This window comes from Marmota flaviventris, chromosome 10 (genome assembly GCF_047511675.1).
Source record: "Marmota flaviventris isolate mMarFla1 chromosome 10, mMarFla1.hap1, whole genome shotgun sequence".
Taxonomy (NCBI): Eukaryota; Metazoa; Chordata; class Mammalia; order Rodentia; family Sciuridae; genus Marmota; species Marmota flaviventris.
In genome coordinates this window covers 81113657-81134374 of record NC_092507.1, presented here as the reverse complement: position 1 = coordinate 81134374, position 20718 = coordinate 81113657, and the positions used below count along the sequence as shown (strand labels likewise).

General features: G+C 37.4%; 1 protein-coding gene across 1 annotated transcript in view; it reads right to left on the bottom strand.

The window, feature by feature from the left end:
- Positions 1–18141, bottom strand: part of Tlcd4 (TLC domain containing 4) — an 86473-nt gene extending 68332 nt beyond the window's left edge. Inside the window, exon 1 of the mRNA XM_071618078.1 lies at positions 18119–18141. The gene's annotated coding sequence lies outside the window, so the exon portion shown is untranslated. The remainder of the gene's footprint in view (positions 1–18118) is intronic.
- Between the last annotated feature and the right edge of the window lie 2577 nt (positions 18142–20718).

Genomic DNA, 20718 nt, shown 5'->3' with positions numbered 1-20718 from the left:
AATCTTAACTGACAATTGACATTTTAGAGAAGGAAAAAGTGAAAGAATGACATTCCTGTTTTTTGTTTGTTTGTTTTGTTTTGTTTTGTTTTAATCCTGAGCAATTAACTAAGTAATAGGAGGGAGTCAAGTGACTTAAAGGGATACTTTGAATTACATTAAAATACAAGCATCCTATAAAGACCCCTTCCATAGAAACTCTCCTCTGGCTTGTACAGAAGTCCTGTTCTAGATGACATTTTAAAAACTGTCAGGATTTGGCTTTAAATATTGTTTTATGCATAGGGTATTTTCAATGTACCAACATAGAGGTGAAAGGAACTCAGTTTCAATTCATTTGTCTTAATCTGAAGTATTAATTCTTCCCCAAAAGAATGTCCATTGTAAGAGCATCATGGGATGCTTTGGAAAGAATCATGCAAATTTGGATTACTGGTCATATAATAAGTGCTTGGAAAATAAGTAATTATAACCAATACCTAAAAACACGAACTATCTAGATTCAACATTTGTTATGCTGATTTGGGCAGAAGAGGATGAACAAATTAAGCAGAAGATCAAAACCACTTGTCTCCTAAATAATTCAGATATGGTTTTTGTGCTTTTTTTTAATCTTCTTTGGCTTGTAATGAATATTAAAACAGTTAAGACCAATCATACTTCGACTTTAAGAAAATAAATAAACATACAAAGAATTAACTCACTGATATCCCTGTATGGCTTCATTACCTTAACTCAGAATTCAACTCTTTTATTGCCTATAGGAAATTATCTCCAAGTATTTCAATATTCTCCCTAGGGAGAATTCCAGAGGAGTTGAGTAGAATGTTTTCTATGCTACACTTTCTCTTCTTCCCTACATTGGAGTTGAATGAACATCTTCCATTGCTTAAGCCCCTTTGAGTCACTGCCTACCAAAGGATTTCTTCCAAACAAATATAACACATTCACTAAAGAAGTTCTGCAAAAATCATTCTTCAGCTCAGTCTATCACCTTTGCTCATATTTCTCTGTAAGCTCTTGCCTCATTCCTCCAACCCGTGAGATTTTCCTATAAGTCTTGAATTTGAGAACGTGTAAGCTTTCTGTTTTGATTTTTAACTCTGTATTTTGCAATTAACCTTTTGCTCATTTTAAAATTTTTTTAAATTTTATTTATTCTAATTATACAGGACAGCAGAATGCAATTCAATTCATATTACACAGATAGAGCACAATTTTTCATGTCTCTGGTTGAACACAAAGGAGAGTCACACCATTCATGTTTTATACATGTACTTAGAGTAATGATGTCCATCTCATTCCACCGTCTTTCCTATCCCCATCCCCCTTTTTCCCTTCCTCCCCCTTTGCTCTATCTAAAGTTCGTCTATTTCTCCCATGATCCTCCCCCCACTCAGTCACTTCTGACTACTTTGTATTACCTACTCCAGGTAATAGCCCCACCCAACTTTAACCCTATCTCAGTTTTGTTTTAATCTCCCTATTTTCTCCTCGGTTTTCCTCATTCCACTGAGATATATGTTTTGTAAACTCCACTTATATACTCACACTCTTTCTTGAGCTCCAGATCTACACTTTCAAGATCCTATCAAGTTTCCCAGGTCCTTCAAATGCATTGTCCCCCATCCTCTCTGTACTGTTCATTTTCTATCTTTCTCCATTTAAGAGTCATCATGCCTCTTGTTACCAACTCAGGAGCCTCAATTTTCCTAGATTCCTCCCTCTTGTTTAGCCCTCTATGTCCAGGAACACACCAAATTCTGTGAATTCTACTCACCAAATTTTTTATTTATCTCCTCTGCTCTTCCTCTTTCATTTATTATGTTTTGGCCCATATACCACATTTTACCTCTTATGTCTCCCCAGCATCATACCAGGAAAATTTCCTTTGCATCTTCTCCCACTGCCTACTACCACATATCTCACATACAATAGACTCTCAACAAATATTTGTTAATTGCAGAAGAGACTTCAAACCCTTATAATCTTACACCTTCCCTTGTCATTCATAAATTGCCTTTCTCCAACTCATACCTCTGTAGAATTCTTCTGACCTGCTGTTGGTTTTATTCCTTTCACCTCAAGTCAAAAGCTTTTTATTATTCTTTATTGCCTTTCAAACAAATGCAGATATAAAAATCCTCCAGTCTAGCTCAAACCTACCTTTCCTGTTTTTCCTCTTCATATTTTCTATTCTGTTCTCTACTCAGTCTAGCTAAATCCAACAACTAGTCATTAAAAAAAAATCTTTTCCTGCCCCCATACTTATGCTTATGCTACCCCCAAAACATAGAATGCCTTTTCCTCACTTCTGTCTTAAAGTTCAAGTCCAGTACTGTGCCACCTTTTTCATGAAACTTAGATTCCTCCAGATGGAATTTCTCTCTTCTTCCTCTCTCCTTTGAGGGTATGAGCAAGTTTATGCATTGCTTTATACAAGTATTTCATTTTCCTACTAGGAAAGCAGTATCAGAGTTGTTCACGTGGTATGTTTTAAGACCACCTGCAACAGAATAACTGGAGTTTCATTAAGGACAACACAAAAGCCCTATAAAATCGTCTCTTGAGGAAGATCTCAGAACTCTGTGCGTTAAGAATAAGAGTCCCAGGAAAGTGTGTAATATGGGATGGGGGGGGGCATAGTTGGAGACCTCTGAGTTGAAGAAATGGGCCTTAAAGTTAGTCAGAATGGGAGCTGCTTTCTAGTTACATCTCTGTTAAAAACTTTTTTCAGAAAAATCTAGAAGTCATGACAGTCATACAGATAGAAAAGAAAAAAATGTTAAAGATGTTATTTATTAATTCATGTAGTAATAGACCTAGGGAAATGTTATGTTCTTTTTTAAAAAGAGTCTGAAGACACATTTTATTTATAAAGAGTTGCAAAATGTTTCAAATACAGTGAAAGGCAGGTATCTCTTAAGAAATGCAATTCTCTATTGAAATATGAAGTTTTGTATGCCTCTTGCCAGCTGTGTGACTTCGAGTATGATACTTAACATCTCTAAGTTTCAATTACTTTATCTATATATAGTGATAATGAAGTTTCATAATTTTTAAAATTTTTTCATGAGGAGAATACTTACCTAATAGAGTTATTGTGAGAATTATATGAGTTAATGAGTACCAGGAGTTTCGGAAAGTATAAAGAAAACTGTACTTAATAAACATTACCCAGCAGTGTGGAACTACAAGTAGTACTAATACTCATTGTTAGTCCCTTGAAACTGACTCATTCTCACTTACTAATGAATGCATCCTTTCAATAAATCAACCCATGCGTGTTAAATACCAATTTATGCTAGGTTTGGGTGGATAATAAAATAGTCCCTTGTCCTCAAGGAGTTCAGGGTAACAGAGGAGATGAGGATTTAAACAAATAATTGCATGGATATAATTAGTGAAATCAGAAGTATGCGAGCAAATTGACAAAATGGCTAGCCATGTACAGAAAGTACAGAATCTTACAGGAAAGGATTACAAAAGTGAATTTGTGAAACACAGCATGGTAATAATTATTATGGTAGATTATTGCATATATTACTCATTCAATTTGCATAAGGGTAAATAAAAATTTATTCTAGCCTGGTGTGGTGGTGCATGCCTGTGATCCCAGTAGTTTGGGAGGCTGAAGCAGGAAGATCTTGAGTTCAAAACCTGCCTCAGCAAAAGTGAGGCTACAAGAAACTCAGTAAGACCCTGTCTCTAAATAAAATACAAAATAGGGCTGGGGATGTGGCTCAATGGTTGAGTTTCCCTGAGTTCAATCTCTGATACAAAAAAAAAAAAAAAGTTTGTTCTAATTAAGTACTAACTGTGTCAGGCACTATTCTAAAGTTCCACCAGTATCCTATTTAATAAAAATTTTTTTTAAAATTTTTATTTTCTGATTTTCTTAGTGGTAGTCGGACACAATACCTTTATTTTTATGTGGTGCTAAGGATCGAACCCAGCATCTCGCACGTGCAAGGTGAGTGCTCTACTGCTGAGCCACAACCCCAGCCAATAAAAATGTTTTTAAAAGCATAAAAACCTGAGGCTTAAAGAAACCAACCAACATCCCCAAGATGATCAACCAGAGAGTGAAAAAGCCGCAAGTCATCCCAGGCAGCCTGTTTCCAAACTGGGGAAATATAATCTCAATTTCCTGATAGGAGAACCAACACCAGAGAGATTAGGAGATCGCTCACTGATTAGAATCTGGGTATCTAGTTTTAAAACTCAGGCAGATAAGGAGGAAGAATACTACAGAAAGAGGGAGAATATGAAAATTTGGGGAAGCATGGGAGATCTCAACATGTTCCCAGGAAACACAAGCTCTTGGAACTCAATGTCAATATGTAAAGAGCAGCAGAAGATGAGAGCATTAAATTAGTCAAGGATTATGAAAAATAAATATGGCACACTAAATTATGTAGACTCTGCTCAGGAGAAGATGAGAAAACAAGGAAGGATTTTAAGCAATGGAATGAGAAGATTAAAGGCTTAGAAGTAAGAGGCAGAAGGCTGGAGTTGTGGCTCAGTGGTAGAGTGATCATCTAGCACGTGCAAGGAGCTGGGTTCAATCCTCAGCACCACATAAAAATAAATAAATAAAGGTGTGTGTCTAACTAAAATATATATTAAAAAAATAAAAAGAAATCGGAGGCAGAGCAACTTTTTATGAGATGGCAAGGGCTAGTATTATTGAGATCAAGAGTTCTGAAGTCAGACAAACTGCCACTTATCATGACCTTAGGAAAGAGAACATCTTTGAGCAAGAGCCTCCTCATCTGTAAAATGAATATAATAATAGGGTTTAGGAAAATAAGAAAAGAACACAGGTCAGTATCTGATACTGTATTTCAGATCTAGGAGGCATTCAATATTCAAGTTATATTGTTGTTTATTGCTGTTATTATTGTGATACAAATACATTGAGACCTGGTTTAGGTCTTCTTGAAGGAAGAACTTATCTAATATATTTACTGATACTCTTTTACTTAAGCTGTTTAGAAATAAAGCCACTGCTGCTTGATTTGTTCGGGCCTAATAAATTATTCTACATCAAAACAGCAAGTCTGAGGGCCACAGGAGAACTAAGTTTTAGAAATAACATTAGATTAAGTGTTTGGCATATCAAATATTTCTTGTGTCCCTACTGTATGTTTAACACTATAAAAAGATAGATAGATAGATAGATATAGATATAGATATAGATTTTTTTTAGTTAAAATATACTCTTCTTTCAGTGATGACTAGTAGAAGGAAGCCAGCTCACTGGGGGTGTGCCCTTGATGGGAATATTGGGACCCTGACTTCATCCTCCTTCTCTTTGCTTCCTGACTGTCATGAGGTGAACAGTTTTCTCTGCCATGTGTTCCTACTTTAATAAACTACCTCACCACAGCCCTCCAAACAATGGGTCAACCACCCTCTTCTGAAATCTCCAAGATTGTAAACCAAAATAAACCCTTCCTCCTTTTCATTTAAAAAAGGTGAATCTCCTTTCATGAAGAGTCAAAAGTCTACAATACAGTCTTTTGGGTAATTTCTTTCACTCTGGACCCCTGGTCTTCTCTCTTATTTACAACCTTATACTCACCCTGAGCTATTTACACTACTGCTAAGAAGTAACCTTAGTTTCCCTACTCTATTGCCCCTATTGGACTACCTCCTTGCCTGGCTACTTGAGCTGATACATCAGATTACACTTTGTGTGATCTTAACCTGCTCTGGGTATCCTTGCCCTGTTCCAAGACACCTTGCTACTATACTGAAAATAAACTAGTTCTCTCAATAGCTGGTACTAAAATTCTTGTCAGAGGAAAACACCCTAACAAACCATTATATGTAGATAATTCTAGAGAACTGGAGCTAGTAAGAGGTGTATAACAACAGAGGAACTGTTCTACACCAGAAATCTTGGGGGTGTGGAAAAGCACTGGGGACCAGAGAGAAAAGAGATGGAAGCTAGAGTAACTTCAGAGTATGTCTGAAATACTCCTTAACATATATAATATTCTAAGTTATTTGTATTTCTTTAATGTCCCTCTTTGCTCCCAAATCGTCAGTAAGCTTTCCACTACCCCTAAATTCTCATACCTCCCCAGGATGCATGCATGAGTGGAGGAAGCAGTGAGGTTAAGAGGAGAAATATCATAGCACAGGGCCAAGTTATACCGCTAAATCAGAACAATGAGATAGTCCATAAACCAGAGCCATTAGTAAAGGTCAAGGTAATGCTAAAATCAGATGCCCAGAAAATGGACAGAATATCTCAGGATGTGTTATACTTTATAAGAGTTGCATAACAACTCTTATTTACTGAAAAAACAAAGCAGATGATTCCAGCTGATATCTGGGTCACGATTTCCTCAGAGTCATTAACTAATTGGCATACTTTTAGGTCTGCCTTGCCAAAATCTCTGCCGTCCATTCCCCAAAGCTAGCCACCATTATCATAGTTGTGGTTACTTCTACAGTTTTCCTGGGATCAACAGGAAATTTAAATTACCTGGTAGTAAATAGGTCAGGTTTTGTGGACCAGATGATTACAGTTAGTCAACACATAATGCCTGGAGACAACTATAGGCAACACATAAATGAAGGGTATGGTTGTGTTCCAATAAAACTTATTTACCAAAGCAGGCAGTAGGACTTCTGCCCTGGCCCTTCTGTTCTCCACATTGTAGTCAAATGCTATTTTAAATGTCACTCTTTTGTTAAACACTTGAATGACTTCCCATTATCCTTAGAATAAAGTTCAAATTCTTTAACTGGGTAAACAAATTTCATCCCATTAGCCTCCTGTATAACTCAGAAGCTCTGTGAGAACTTAAACTGGTCTGTCATTCATTGGCATATTGCAAAGTGCTCAATAAATGATGAATAAGTGAATTCTTGAACTATGAGTAGGTTTAAAAAAAAAAAAAACAAAAAAACAAGGACCAACCTGAACGTGGAGGGGACTTTTGAAAGCTAAGTGGTAGAGAATAAACTGGGATTACTTGAACAGTTCCGTTTAACCTAAAGTCTACTGCTAGAGAACTTTCTTTTTGCTTTTGTGGCTTACACAGAGGGTTAGGAAACATACATCTCTATGCCTTTCTGATGCATTGACCAATATAAAGTATATTTGGTAATTTCCCTTTCAAAGTGAACTTGGCTTGCCTGTCTGACCAATATTCACATTTTAAATGTAATGTAGCAGGCATATTCTATGTACCAGGACTACAGGCTTTAATTTTTTAGTTCTCCTTCAATCCCCGCAATAACACTATGTGAGTCTTCCTTTTATTAATCTCATCTACAGTTGATAAAATTAAGACCTAAAAAGTCAAGAAGTGTGCCAAAGAAACAGAACAAGTGGCAGAACCAATACTGAAGGAAGAAAATCTGACTCCAGAACTCAAGTTTGTAAACTTACACTATTTTATAGTTTGTCTAGGACATTATCTGTTTTATACCTCTCTGAATACTGTTCCTATACAACCCCAGAAATCCTCTATGAACTTCCTGCAACTTTCATCCTGAATCTCATAGACAGTGTGGTTGATTTCAACATGCTCACAGCATTTAGTGAGTACAGTCATTGTGATTAGTGCTATTCAGGTATTACCTCATCTAAACTTCACAGATGTTAATTAAAAAGATAAGGTTATGTCCATTTTGATGAGGAGGAAATAGAAGCACAACAAAGTAAAATAATGTATTCAAAGTCACACAATTAGTAATTGAAGGAGCTAGAATTTAAATTCATGCAGTCATACTGACTCCACAACTCACACTCCTGGTAAGAAGAGAACACATGTGGAAGTAGAAAGCCCAGAGCATTCCTCAGTCCTTCATAAGATGAGCTGGAAGGTATGGTGAAGTTGAAAGGTTCAGACTTTAATTATCCTGGATGGGAAGTAATGGGGGGGGGTCTTACATATTTATTGCTGTATTATAAAGTATCACAGAAGTTAGTGGCTTCAACCAACACTTAGTATCTATTCTGCAGGTCAGTTTTGGGCTTGACTTAACTGGGAGACTCTTCTGCTTTCACCTGGACTCACTCATGTGACAGTCAGCTGGAAGCTTGGTGGAGGCTTGATGGTCCGAAGGTCTGTGGCACACGTGAGTATCTGACCTATGCAGCTGCAAAGGGTTCTCGTTTAGAAGGGGCCTGTGCTTTGTTTATTGTTTTGCTGTTGCCATCTTTAATTTCTTAATGTTTATGGAATAAGGGGCCCCACCGGGCCTAGCAAATTATGTTTCCAGTACTGTTGTTATAGAATATCAGCTTGGCAAGTTTCTTTTTTTTTTAATTTTTATTTATTTATTTTTTTAAATTTTTTATTGTTGGTTGTTCAAAACATTACAAATTTCTTGATATATCATATTTCACACTTTGATTCAAGTGGGTTATGAACTCCCATTTTTACCCCATATACAGATTGCAGAATTACATCAGTTACACATCCATTGATTTACATATTGCCATACTAGTGTCTGTTGTGTTCTGCTGCCTTTCCTATCCTCTACTATCCCCCCTCCCCTCCCCTCCCCTCCCCTCCCCTCTTCTCTCTCTACCCCCTCTACTGTCATTCATTTCTCCCCCTTGTATTATTTTTCCCTTTCCCCTCACTTCCTCTTGTATGTACTTTTGTATAACCCTGAGGGTCTCCTTCCATTTCCATGCAATTTCCCTTCTCTCTCCCTTTCCCTCCCACCTCTCATCCCTGTTTAATGTTAATCTTCTTCTCCTGCTCTTCGTCCCTACTCTGTTCTTAGTTACTCTCCTTATATCAAAGAAGACATTTGGCATTTGTTTTTTAGGGATTGGCTAGCTTCACTTAGCATAATCTGCTCTAATGCCATCCATTTCCCTGCAAATTCTATGATTTTGTCATTTTTTAATGCAGAGTAATACTCCATTGTGTATAAATGCCACATTTTTTTTATCCATTCGTCTATTGAAGGGCATCTAGGTTGGTTTCACAGTCTTGCTATTGTGAATTGTGCTGCTAGGAACATCGATGTAGTAGTGTCCCTGTAGCATGCTCTTTTTAGGTCTTTAGGGAATAGACCGAGAAGGGGAATAGCTGGGTCAAATGGTGGCTCCATTCCCAGCTTTCCGAGAAATCTCCATACTGCTTTCCAAATTGGCTGCACCAATTTGCAGTCCCACCAGCAATGTACAAGTGTACCCTTTTCCCCACATCCTCGCCAGCACTTGTTGTTGTTTGACTTCATAATGGCTGCCAATCTTACTGGAGTGAGATGGTATCTTAGGGTGGTTTTGATTTGCATTTCTCTGACAGCTAGAGATGGTGAGCATTTTTTCATGTACTTGTTGATTGACTGTATGTCCTCCTCTGAGAAGTGTCTGTTCAGGTCCTTGGCCCATTTGTTGATTGGGTTGTTTGTTTTCTTATTGTCTAATTTTTTGAGTTCTTTGTATACTCTGGATATTAGGGCTCTATCTGAAGTGTGAGGAGTAAAGATTTGTTCCCAGGGTGTAGGCTCCCTATTTACCTCTCTTATTGTTTCTTTTGCTGAGAAAAAAACTTTTTAGTTTGAGTAAGTCCCATTTGTTGATTCTAGTTATTAACTTTTGTGCTATGGGTGTCCTATTGAGGAATTTGGAGCCCGACCCCACCGTATGTAGATCGTAGCCAACTTTTTCTTCTATCAGACGGCGTGTCTCTGACTTGATATCAAGCTCCTTGATCCATTTTGAATTAACTTTTGTGCATGGCGAGAGAAAGGGATTCAGTTTCATTTTGTTGCATACGGATTTCCAGTTTTCCCAGCACCATTTGTTGAAGATGCTATCCTTCCTCCATTGCATGCTTTTAGCCCCTTTATCAAATATAAGATAGTTGTAGTTTTGTGGATTGGTTTCTGTGTCCTCTATTCTGTACCATTGGTCCACCCGCCTGTTTTGGTACCAGTACCATGCTGTTTTTGTTACTATTGCTCTGTAGTATAGTTTGAAGTCTGGTATCGCTATACCGCCTGATTCACACTTCCTGCTTAGCATTGTTTTTGCTATTCTGGGTCTTTTATTTTTCCATATGAATTTCATGATTGCTTTCTCTATTTCTACAAGAAATGCCGTTGGGATTTTGATTGGCATTGCATTAAACCTATAGAGAACTTTTGGTAATGGCAAGTTTCTTTATATAACCTCTCAATCACAGTGACACCAACCCATGTTTCTTCACAATTACAAGACCTTTGGAAGATAGTGAGAGCAAAGCCTCTCAAGGTCTAGGTTCAAAATTTCCATATCCTCACTTCTACTGCATTTATTCACCAAAGAAAGTTACAGGCCAACCCAGACACAAGAAAGTGGAGAATCTGGGGTCCACCCCTTGATAGGAAGAATAGGAAAGTCACATGGCAAAGAGGCCTTGTTAAGGTTTAGATATGAGGTATCCCCCAGCTTATGTGTGAGACAATGCAAGAAAGTTTAGAGTTGAATTAATTGGGTTATGAGTGTCTTGACCTAGCCAGTGCATCAATCCCCTCATAGAATTAACTGAGGATGTGCCATTTGGGTATATATTTTGTCCTTGTTGAGCAAAGCTTGCTCTCTTGCATTCATATTCTCTCTCTCTCTCTCTCTCTCTCTCTCTCTCTCTCTCTCTCTCTCCTGGTGCCATGTTCCCAGATGCTTTCCTACATTCTTTTGCCATGATGTCCTGCCTCACCTCCAACTCCAAAAGGATTAGAGTTGGCTATCTATGGACTGGGACCTTTGAAATGATGAGCCCCCAAATAAACTTTTCCTTTTCTAATTACTCTCATCAGGTCTTCGGTTGCAACAGAAAAGAAAAAACTGACTAAAACAGGCTTATAGAGAAGAATGGAACAAGTTTGTGACCAAACAATGTACCACAGAAAAGATACATGTTTATGGAGAAATTAAATAATTTCTTTTTGCACATATTGTGGTTGAAGTAAATCCATAAGAAAGTATTCCATAATAATATAGGCCTAGAGAATAAAAGAGAAGCCTGGTAGGATGTACAAATGTGGAAGCTGTCAACATACAGATAATAGTTTTCTGAATAAACCAGTCAGAAGTCCTAGGAAGACTGCATAAACTGAGGTGAAGACTAACAGATATGTAATCAGTCCCTCAGACCATCAAAATATTTGAGCAAACTTTTCTTCCGGTCATCTGAAGACCTCATCTGCAAGACAACACATATGGTCCTATTGACTTTTTGCAGCTAGTCTGGTATATCTGGGGGAAGTGCAGCCTTCTCTGTTATGTCCAGATATGGCTGCTTACAGTCCAAGGATCTACAAATTAAAAGAAAATTACTCAATCCCCTCTTTCAACTCAATATGCAAGAGTGTAATAGGAATAGAATAAACTAAGATAGAAAATTCCTTTTGAAAAGAAAAACATGGGAAATGGGCAGCAATCTGTAGTCTTTAGTTTAATTTTTTTGTTGTTGTTGTTCTTCTTTCCAGGCAAAAATCCTTTGCCTGGCCTTGGAAGTTCCTTGAATAACTCATCTAGATGCCTTTGTTATGCTTTCAGGGTCCCTGGATTTTACCTTCTGGGAGGCTCTTCCTTGTTGATTGTTTTCAAAGTACAAAAGTGAAATGGATATAGAAGAGTAGCTTTCCTGGAAACAGCTTTAGAATATGAACAATAGCTGGCTTTCGCATGTTAGGCTAGTGGCGTTTTTTAGCAATACAATTTCCTCAAAAGCATAGCCTTCTATTACTTGTTTCCAGTTCCTTACAGGGTAATCCCCAACTTATAATGGTTCAATTTATAATTTTTTTTTTTTTGTGTGTGTGTGTGTGTGTGTGGTGCTGGGGATTGAACCAAGGGCCTTGCAAATGCAACACAGGCACTCTATGAACTGAGCTATATCCCCAGCCCCCAACTTATAATTTTTTGACTGTATAATGGTGTTAAAGCCATTAATACTTTGAAGAAATTGTATTTCTAATTTTGACCTTTTCCTGAGCTAGTAATATGTGGTACAATGTTCTCTTGTGATGCTGCTGGGCAGAGGCAGCCAGTCACGGCTCCCTTTTGGCCACTCGATCACAATGGGAAACAGTAAATAGAGACCTGCAGTGTAGATGTTCAGTATAATTAACAGTTTGAATCTGGAATGTGCTCATTTTTTGAAGGCTTAATCCCCAGAGGGTGGCACTCTGGGAAATGGTGGAGACTTTAGGAGGTGTGGCCTAGTTGGACAAAGTAGGTCACTGAGGATGTGCCCTTTGATAAGTATGTTTTGTCCTCTGTCCCTTCTTTGCTTTCCTGGACACCATGAGATGAACATCTCTGATTTACCACAAGATTCCCACCATGGTATTCTGCTTCTCTAAAAGCCCCAAAGTAATAGGACCCGATGACTATGCACACAAATAGGTTGGGCATATAAAATGCATTTCCCAACTTATGACATTTTTCAACTTAACAATGGTTTTCTCTAGATGCAGCCCCTTCATGATTCAGGATATCTGCCCAGGACACATACCCAAAGTTCTTTTCTGAATCTACCTCTTAAACATGCCTATCCTCTAGCTTCTATGAATTATTCGTTCCTCTTCCTATTGTGTCAATGGTGGCTATTTTCATATAATTTTTTAAAAATAAGTGAGGCAACACACTTAATCTGATCTTTACTGTGTCGTGGATCAGAAAACAATACCCTCATGACTGGAGCTTCGACTTGCTAAAAAATCTTATAAGTTGCCTCAGAATCAAGGTCTCTCTGAGGTCCTCTTGCTTCCATCATCACACCACAGGGAGAGGCTTTCCCCAGAGTTCCCTTGTCATCCTGACTGCCTCCACCAAGAGAGGGATAGAAATTGCCTTCCAAATGCTTACAAAAATTTCATTAACCAGAAAGACTAAAACTAGTATCACAGGGAGGAAGACTAGAAAGCCAAACATCACATCTAGAGCCCAGAATGTTGTCCCAGACCATTATCTATTCTTCTGACCACATTAATCTTTTCTAAAAATAAATTTACTATTCCTTTAATATTACCTATATTCCTACTTCCTTCTTTCCTATAAAGAGGGTATTTAAGCTTCAACTATCTTACCTTCTCTTTGAGTCTCTTTCTTTGTGTTCTGCACATTTATAAATTTTGTATGCTTTTTCCTATTAATCTATTGCCAATTTATTTCATGCACTAACATTATCAAATCATCAGATGAAACTTTCCTGCACCTGCAAGTCTACATCTCTTTTTTTTTTTTGACTGAAGAATGTCAATGGGAGGACTTTAATAAAGACTTTGGCACAGAAGTCTTACCTCCTGTTTAGATTTTCCAACCCTACACAGTCAAAAATCCTTTATTTCCTTTCATTTATGCTTGCAAACCCAGCATTTCTTATGTGAACTCATTTCTTTCTTGAAAAATCTTGCTGAATTCAGCACAGAGAAAAAGTGATACCCTTAAACTCTGGTTCTTTTCAAATGCTTCTCCTGGAGGTCAGTCATAGAAGGAATGTGATCAGCCTTACAAGTTAGATAGGTGACATTTTTACCAAATATTTTGGCATGGCAAAACAAGGAACCCTAGTTTTCCAGCCTGACAGATGTTTCCTCACTGCCAATTGTCGCTCAGGCAATGTTTTTTCTTCTTGAGTTCTGTTAGAAGTTCTCCATTGCCAGGTTATCAGTTTCTGTATTATTCAGAACAAAGGCTATGCTACTATAAGAAAGAGACATCAGAATTCAGTGACATCAAGAAAATGTAAGTTTCCATTCCTTTCAACATAACTGTAGGGCCTGGACTGGCAGGGCAACTTTTCTATGCGATCCTTTCAAATTTTTTTCTGCCCTCTCCTAGAATGTCTTCTTCATCTTCCTGGTTGCAGTTGGTCATAGACATGCCCATGAAGGAGAAAGAATGAAAGCAGCCCAAGGCAAGCCATCTTCCTTTAAAAAGGTAAAGTAAAAATTTCATTTATTGTTTCTAGTTCCATTGGTAAGAACTCATCCAAAAAAATGCACTTATCTGCATAGAAGGATAAAGAAATGTAGTTTTTAGATAAGTGAACAAGTGAAAGCAAGAAAAGAAGAATAGATTTTGTGGTGATAACCATTAGTCTGCCATAAAAAGTGAGAAGAAGAAGATACTCAAGGTAAACAAACCTTAGAAATACAAAGAGCAGAGGGAGAGAATAAGGATTTTGTTTCTGAGAAGCAAAGAGAATAAAAAGTCTGAAAAAATATATGGCAAAATCCATCTGGTGCATACCCAAATTTCCATGTGATTATTTTTAGTACTTTTGGAAATATAATTTACAATTTTTTATTTTAAGGAAAATAGAAAAAGAAATACTTGAAAAGAATAATAAGATACAGGAGCTGGGGTTGTGGTTCAGTGGTAGAGTGCTTGCCTAGCATGTGCAAGGCACTGGGTTCTCAGCACCACATATAAATAAGTGAACAAAATAAAGGCCCACCCAACATCTAAAAAAATATTTAAAAGAGAATAACAAGATACAACAACAATGATATGAAGAAAATCAAAAGCAAATAGAATAATTATAAGTTAATGGAACAAAAAAATTTTTTTTTTTAATTTTAATGGCCTAAGACAAGAAAGAAAAGAAAGTGTTCTTTAAACTTGAAACTCTGGATGTTATTGGAAAATAATTATGACAGAAGCTAGATATCAGTGAATTGAGAAGAGAAAATGAACAAGGAAAATGAAACTGCAAGTATAGACTAGTGGTTTTTAAGAACATTGGCTTTCAACAAAAGAAAGAGGATGATAGCTAGTTATGGCTAGTTTCACTCGCATGTGGACTCAGATGAGTACCACCCAATGGGACTGAGTTGGGGCAACAAGTCCTAAAGACTAGGATGGCCCACACTGTGTGTGTTTGTGTGTGTGTGTGTGTGTGTGTGTGTATGTAAAAAGTGTGCATCTTGAGCAGCTGAAAGAACACAATACTCTGCATCTTAGGCTGATAACCTTTCCTAATTTAAGAATTGCTATTGGATGTGGGACTTATATGAGATCTTAGAACCTCCAGAAACCACACCTCCTCACTTTCATAGTGAGTTACTGCCACTCCTGTGTGAGATAGATGGCTTGTTCCCTGGAGAAACAGGGGATTCAAATGAGGTGTGAGAATAAAGAAGGATCAGAAACACCTTAGTCATAGCTGCAGTGTGGTAAAAGGCCTTCCCCTTTAGAATATCAATTAGATGGGAGTGCAACAAATGAATGAGTCTGAATGGAGAAAGGGAATATGAATCAGCTCTAGCAAAACTTACAAACTTCCAGTACCTGTGGTCTGGCAGACTAAACTGGATATGTGATCACCTTCCATTCAAAGCTCCCATCAGAAGAGATGTAAAGCCAACAAATTCTAATAAAATTAGTGCTATTTCTTCACCGTGGCAGGGAAAGCAGGAATCCCTTGTTCTTACATGATAAGCCCCAAATTCCTTTAAGAAATATCAATTCATAGAGAAAGGACTGGATTGAGTTGTCTCTGAGGGAACTGACTGCGTCTGATAGCAGTGTGACATTCTAAGTGATTTAGCTTGCAGTGGAAAAAGGGCTGAACCACCACTGAGAGGTTCACCCTTGACTTTATTCATGAGACCTGGGCCCATATCCTCTGGAATCTCTAAGACTGAATACTTACACAGATGAAGTCTGAATGCTCATTCAAGTGAAGTCTGGGGCATTATGATAACCAAGGAATGACCAAGGAATGAGACCTCCTTTGGGGGGAGGTAAATGTTTCTGAAGAAGATAGACAAGGCCACCCCGTCTGAGAGGTTTGGAAGAAAGAAATGCAAGGCTAAGTTTGTCATCCCTTTTAGAAAGACTGCTGGAGAAACGTGGTTCAGGATGACTCTCTCTCAACATCTGAAATACAGTTTTGCTGCATGCTCAGCAGAAGGCTTCACATCCATGACAAAGTCCAACTGCCTAAAAATAGACTTAACAGTAGAAAAGCACTCTGGCAAGTAGGGAGAAGGTGTGGTTAAAGACTGCAGTGCCATCTACATGTGGTTGAGCTGTGTAGTTCAAAGGAATTATGCTGAGCCAGACTGATGAAGGGATGGTTTTATTGATTTTGCTTTTATTTTTTTAATGAGAAAGACTTAAGCTTGTTTTATAGGCTAAGTGTAAAGACACAGTGAGAGTCAGTGGTTCAAGATTGAAGGCAGAACATAATTGAAGGAAGAAAGACATAGTTGTTCCACAGTTCTATTAGGAAATATTTTTAAAATATTACAAAGTATCAGGATTTCTTGGGTTCATTAACATTATCTTTTCACTTATCCAAAACAAAATCAGCAAAGAGCCCACCTGAATATGGTATATTTTAACTTTAGAAAATAGCTAAATCACCTGAGTTTTTTTTTAAATGTCAGTAAATTAACAAGCCTATTTTTAACAAATTGAGAAGGAATTCACAATGATTAGGACACCTAACATTTACTGATGAGAAATAGGATATTGAATACTTCATGGAAGAAGAAACCAAGTTAAATTCAGGAGTTATCTATCCATTTGTAAAATATATTCATTGATTAATTACACAAAACCTCCAAGATAAAATAGCACTAACCTTTAAATGGACCCATCTGCAAATTTCATTTTTCTTATCTCTTCTTTCTGTAAAATGTTTTCTGCACCAAGAATGTTGCCCAAGAATCACTATATCCTAAAGCCACTAGATGACCATAATACATCCACAGGAAGTCAAATCAAAGCACCAGGAGAGTTGATTGAGCATGGGAAAGTCTCCATTTTCTTACCTATCAAAGGGAATAATAATAGTGTTCAAGTTCTTAAGATGGTTCTGAGAGGTGGTTGAAGAAGTAATGCTTGCTAGATGGTAGGCAATGTATTATTATATCTTTGAATTTCACACTTGCCATACTTTTTCTTTATAAAGTTAAGGAATAACAAAAAGTCAAATGAGAATGAAGGCACAACTTTTGCATTCCTATCAAGGACAAAAAAGCCTTGAGGGGAAGGAAGGATTGGAGAAAATCAATTCCATGGACTGCAGAGGCAAACAGTGCTTCTTGTAGAAATATTGTTTCTTGCTTTATAGGTTAAAAACTGAAAAGTCTGATAACTTGGAAAATTAAAGCTACTATAGTAATTGTCATTAATGAACAATGTAATGTGTATGGGACTTCCAATGATAGTCTGGGAATGTATTTTAAATTAGATTTCAATGTCTTGTTAAATTTTGAACCAGTAAAGCATTTGGATTACGGAGGGATAGGGTAAGGCATTATAAACACCTGAAAAGATATATCTGAGATAAATGGACATAAAGTGAGAAAGAATAAAATTATGCTGTCTTAATCATTCACTATAAATTCACCTTAAATAAGGTTTGACATAATGTAGACATAATTAATAGACCTATAAATATGTAGTATCCTTTTGGAGTGCACTTGGAGAAAAAGCTAGAAAAAGGAAAAGTAATTCTTTACTGGAATGTTAAAAAGCCACTTAAGAAAAATTTTTTCCTCCTAATTTTATAAATGGATAGTCAAATATAGTAAATAAAACCATATTTCAACCATGCTTTTTTTTTAGTATTTAGCACAGTAGCTGGTATAAATATAAAATGAAGAGTTTTAATGGTACTGTGGATGATAAAAATGTGAACAATAACTAGGATTGAATCCCATTTCTATCAATTCCTAGGGTCATGATTCAGAACAAAGATCATGATCTTTCTGAACCTCAATGTCTTCATTTGTAAAAGGAGAACAACAGTATCAATCTCATAGGATTGTTGTGAAAATTAAATGAGTTACTTCATGTTATAAGTGCTTGGCACATAATAACCATACAATGTAATACAGTTATTATAAGTATTGAATAATTGCCTTAGGCTTCAAGGGTAGCATTCAAGGAGTCCTGGAGTCCTGACTTTATCTAGGAAAAGGCTGTGATGCAGATATTAGTATATTTAAAGTCAAAAATATTGGCTATAATTAAGATTTTTTGAGTTATATTGAGATGATTTCTATCACCTTATCTGACCCAATGTTCCAGAAATCTTCAATAGTGAGGAGTATAATCAACAGTCCTGGTGGTCACATGGTTCTAGTTCTGTCTCTGACCCAGACTAAGAACCCAGCTTTATCCTACCTTGTCATGGGTAGGCGTTATATTGATCAAAGTGGTCTCCCTGGTTGTTGCAAAAAAAAAAAAAAAAAGGACTTCAGTCTTCTTTGTCCATGTTTTTCTGCCTTTATTAGGACTGATGGTCGAATTCTGATGGAATAGGGGCCTAGCTCACAGGACCCCTAGCAGCCCACACTCCCTGGAAGCCCAGGGGTAGGGTGGCTTTTCTCTAGGAGGTCTTGTCAAGAGGCCAGTGCTTCATACAGTGAGGCTCATTGTTAAGTCACTGCTTGGGTGTTAACTGTTGTTACCTTTCCTGTATACCCAGTAGCTATTCTAGTATACAGCATGTAGTATCTCTTGGAGAGGTCATTTGTTTCTCACACCCCAACAGGAGGTGGGAAAAACATCCCTACTGCTCAACATTGTTGCTTCCAAACCTTTTCTTCTTCTCTCAAAAACTCCAGTTCCTTTGAAGTTTTTGTCACATAGTTGTACACCCTTGGATTAGTCAGTGTCCCCGATAGGATAGAGATAGCACACTGATATTAGGTTAATTTAAGGATGATTTAATAAAGGCATAATTTACAAAGGTATGAATGGGGTAGGGAAAGTACAAGCAATAGTGAGTGCAGTATCCCAGGGCCAGTAGCAGTGGAGCTAGTTCCACTTTGGGGACAGAAGGAACAAATGAAGTGCTGGGACCCAAAAGGAGAAGTATGTATCCAGAAAGCCATGGAAAGAGCAGAGACCTTAAGTTCAGAGATAAAACCTTCCCTCTCGCAAATCTTCTGCTAAAGATCCCCACTGGCCAAACCTAGCTACAACCAGAGGGCAAAGAAACCTGTTGATTTTAGTCCACTGATTTCAGCTAACATGGCATGAGTTGGGTAGACAAGCATGGAGAATGGATCTGGTGGGACAAATGGCCCTATGCTCTTCTTGTTTGCTGTCAGAGCTCCTAGCTTATTATCATCCTTTCCACCCGTCAGATACCCCTACTGATGTTTTTCATTCATTCTAACAGTCATACCATAAATACTACACTCCTCCACCTCTACTTTCCCATCTTTACTTCCTATTACACCCACAGAAATTTTCACACACTTCACTCCCTTGAAAAGAACCTTCTCTCTCTAGTGTCCCACTTATCAAAATTCTAACTGTTTAAAGCCAATTATGTGTCTTTTCCATTGGGGGGAAATACGTAAAATTATGCTGATTGACTTCTCAGTACATTTGTTATCACAAGCTTCAAATGAACACTTTAATATTATCCTGGTCCTGGGGAGTATGCCAATTATTCAAGATTATTACTTTACACCTTTGTTCTCTTCAAGCCTCCTACACTCTACACCCCCCAGTCTCCATACTCTCCTGTATTTACCACCAATTCTACAAAATCCCTTGTATCTGCACCCATGCCCATGACCTCTATCCTTACCGTTGAATAAGGATCACTCCTTCTATCAGTCTCTTTAACATCAACAAACACTGCTATGTCAAGAAAATCCCATCTTATAAAATAAGTTTTCTCAATTTCAAATTCTCCTCCATATTCCATCCAATTCCACCCTGTTGTCCATCAAAGAAAAGCTTGAAAAAACATTCTAGAGAAACTTCTGATTGTCTTCACCCCCCATTCTCTCTTCTGCTCGTGCATCACTACCATGCTCTGCTTTCCATCCCCACCATGGAATGATGCTTTTTAAATCCTCAGTGACTAACCTGCTCCCAAGTCATCTGATATCACCTTTCAGGAATAGGTGACATAATTGACTGAAGTCTCATTCCTAAATCATTTTCCCTTCTTAGTTTTTGTGGATACCATTCTTTTCTATTTTTTTCTCTTATCTCCCTGGTTTTCCTTCTACATCTTCTCTGCTGCCTCAGTGTCTTCTTACTAAATCTCAAAATGTTAGCAACCCCAGTCTCGTCTTTATCCTTTGCTATCCAATACAGTTGCAACAACCCACATGTATCTGTTCAAATTTAAAATAATGTAAGTAAAGTGATGTTGAAAGTCAGTTACTTGATTGCAACAGCCATATTTCAAGAGCTCGATAGACACATGTACATCACATACAACATATATAAAACATTTTCATCAACAATTGTACATGACTGTCCTGAACTGTTTCTTCAGGTTATCTTACCCTACTCCATGGCTTTGAATACTATCTATATACTAATGAATTCTAAATTTATGCCTTCATGTCTGACTCAAGCTTCAGATATGTACATAAAATTGCCCATTTAATATAATCACTTGGATTTCTAACAGGTTCTTCAGACTAAAATCCAAAACAGAACACTTCATTTTCATCTTCTCCTCCTTTCCCCACAAAAGTTTAGTTTTACTCCAGTCCATCTATTAGCAAAATACACCATCTAACCATTTCTAAAGCCAAAATATCCACAAGTCATCTTGATTTCTCCCTTTTCTTCATCTCCAGTATCTAACCCATTAACAAGTCTTATTGACTCCACCCATAAAATGAGTCTCAAATTTGCCCTCTTCTACCACCACTGTCATCTCCCTCGTCCAAGATTCTTGGCTGGGTTACTGCCTAATATAATGTCTAGCACATAGCATATACTCATTAAATATGTTGAATAAATTA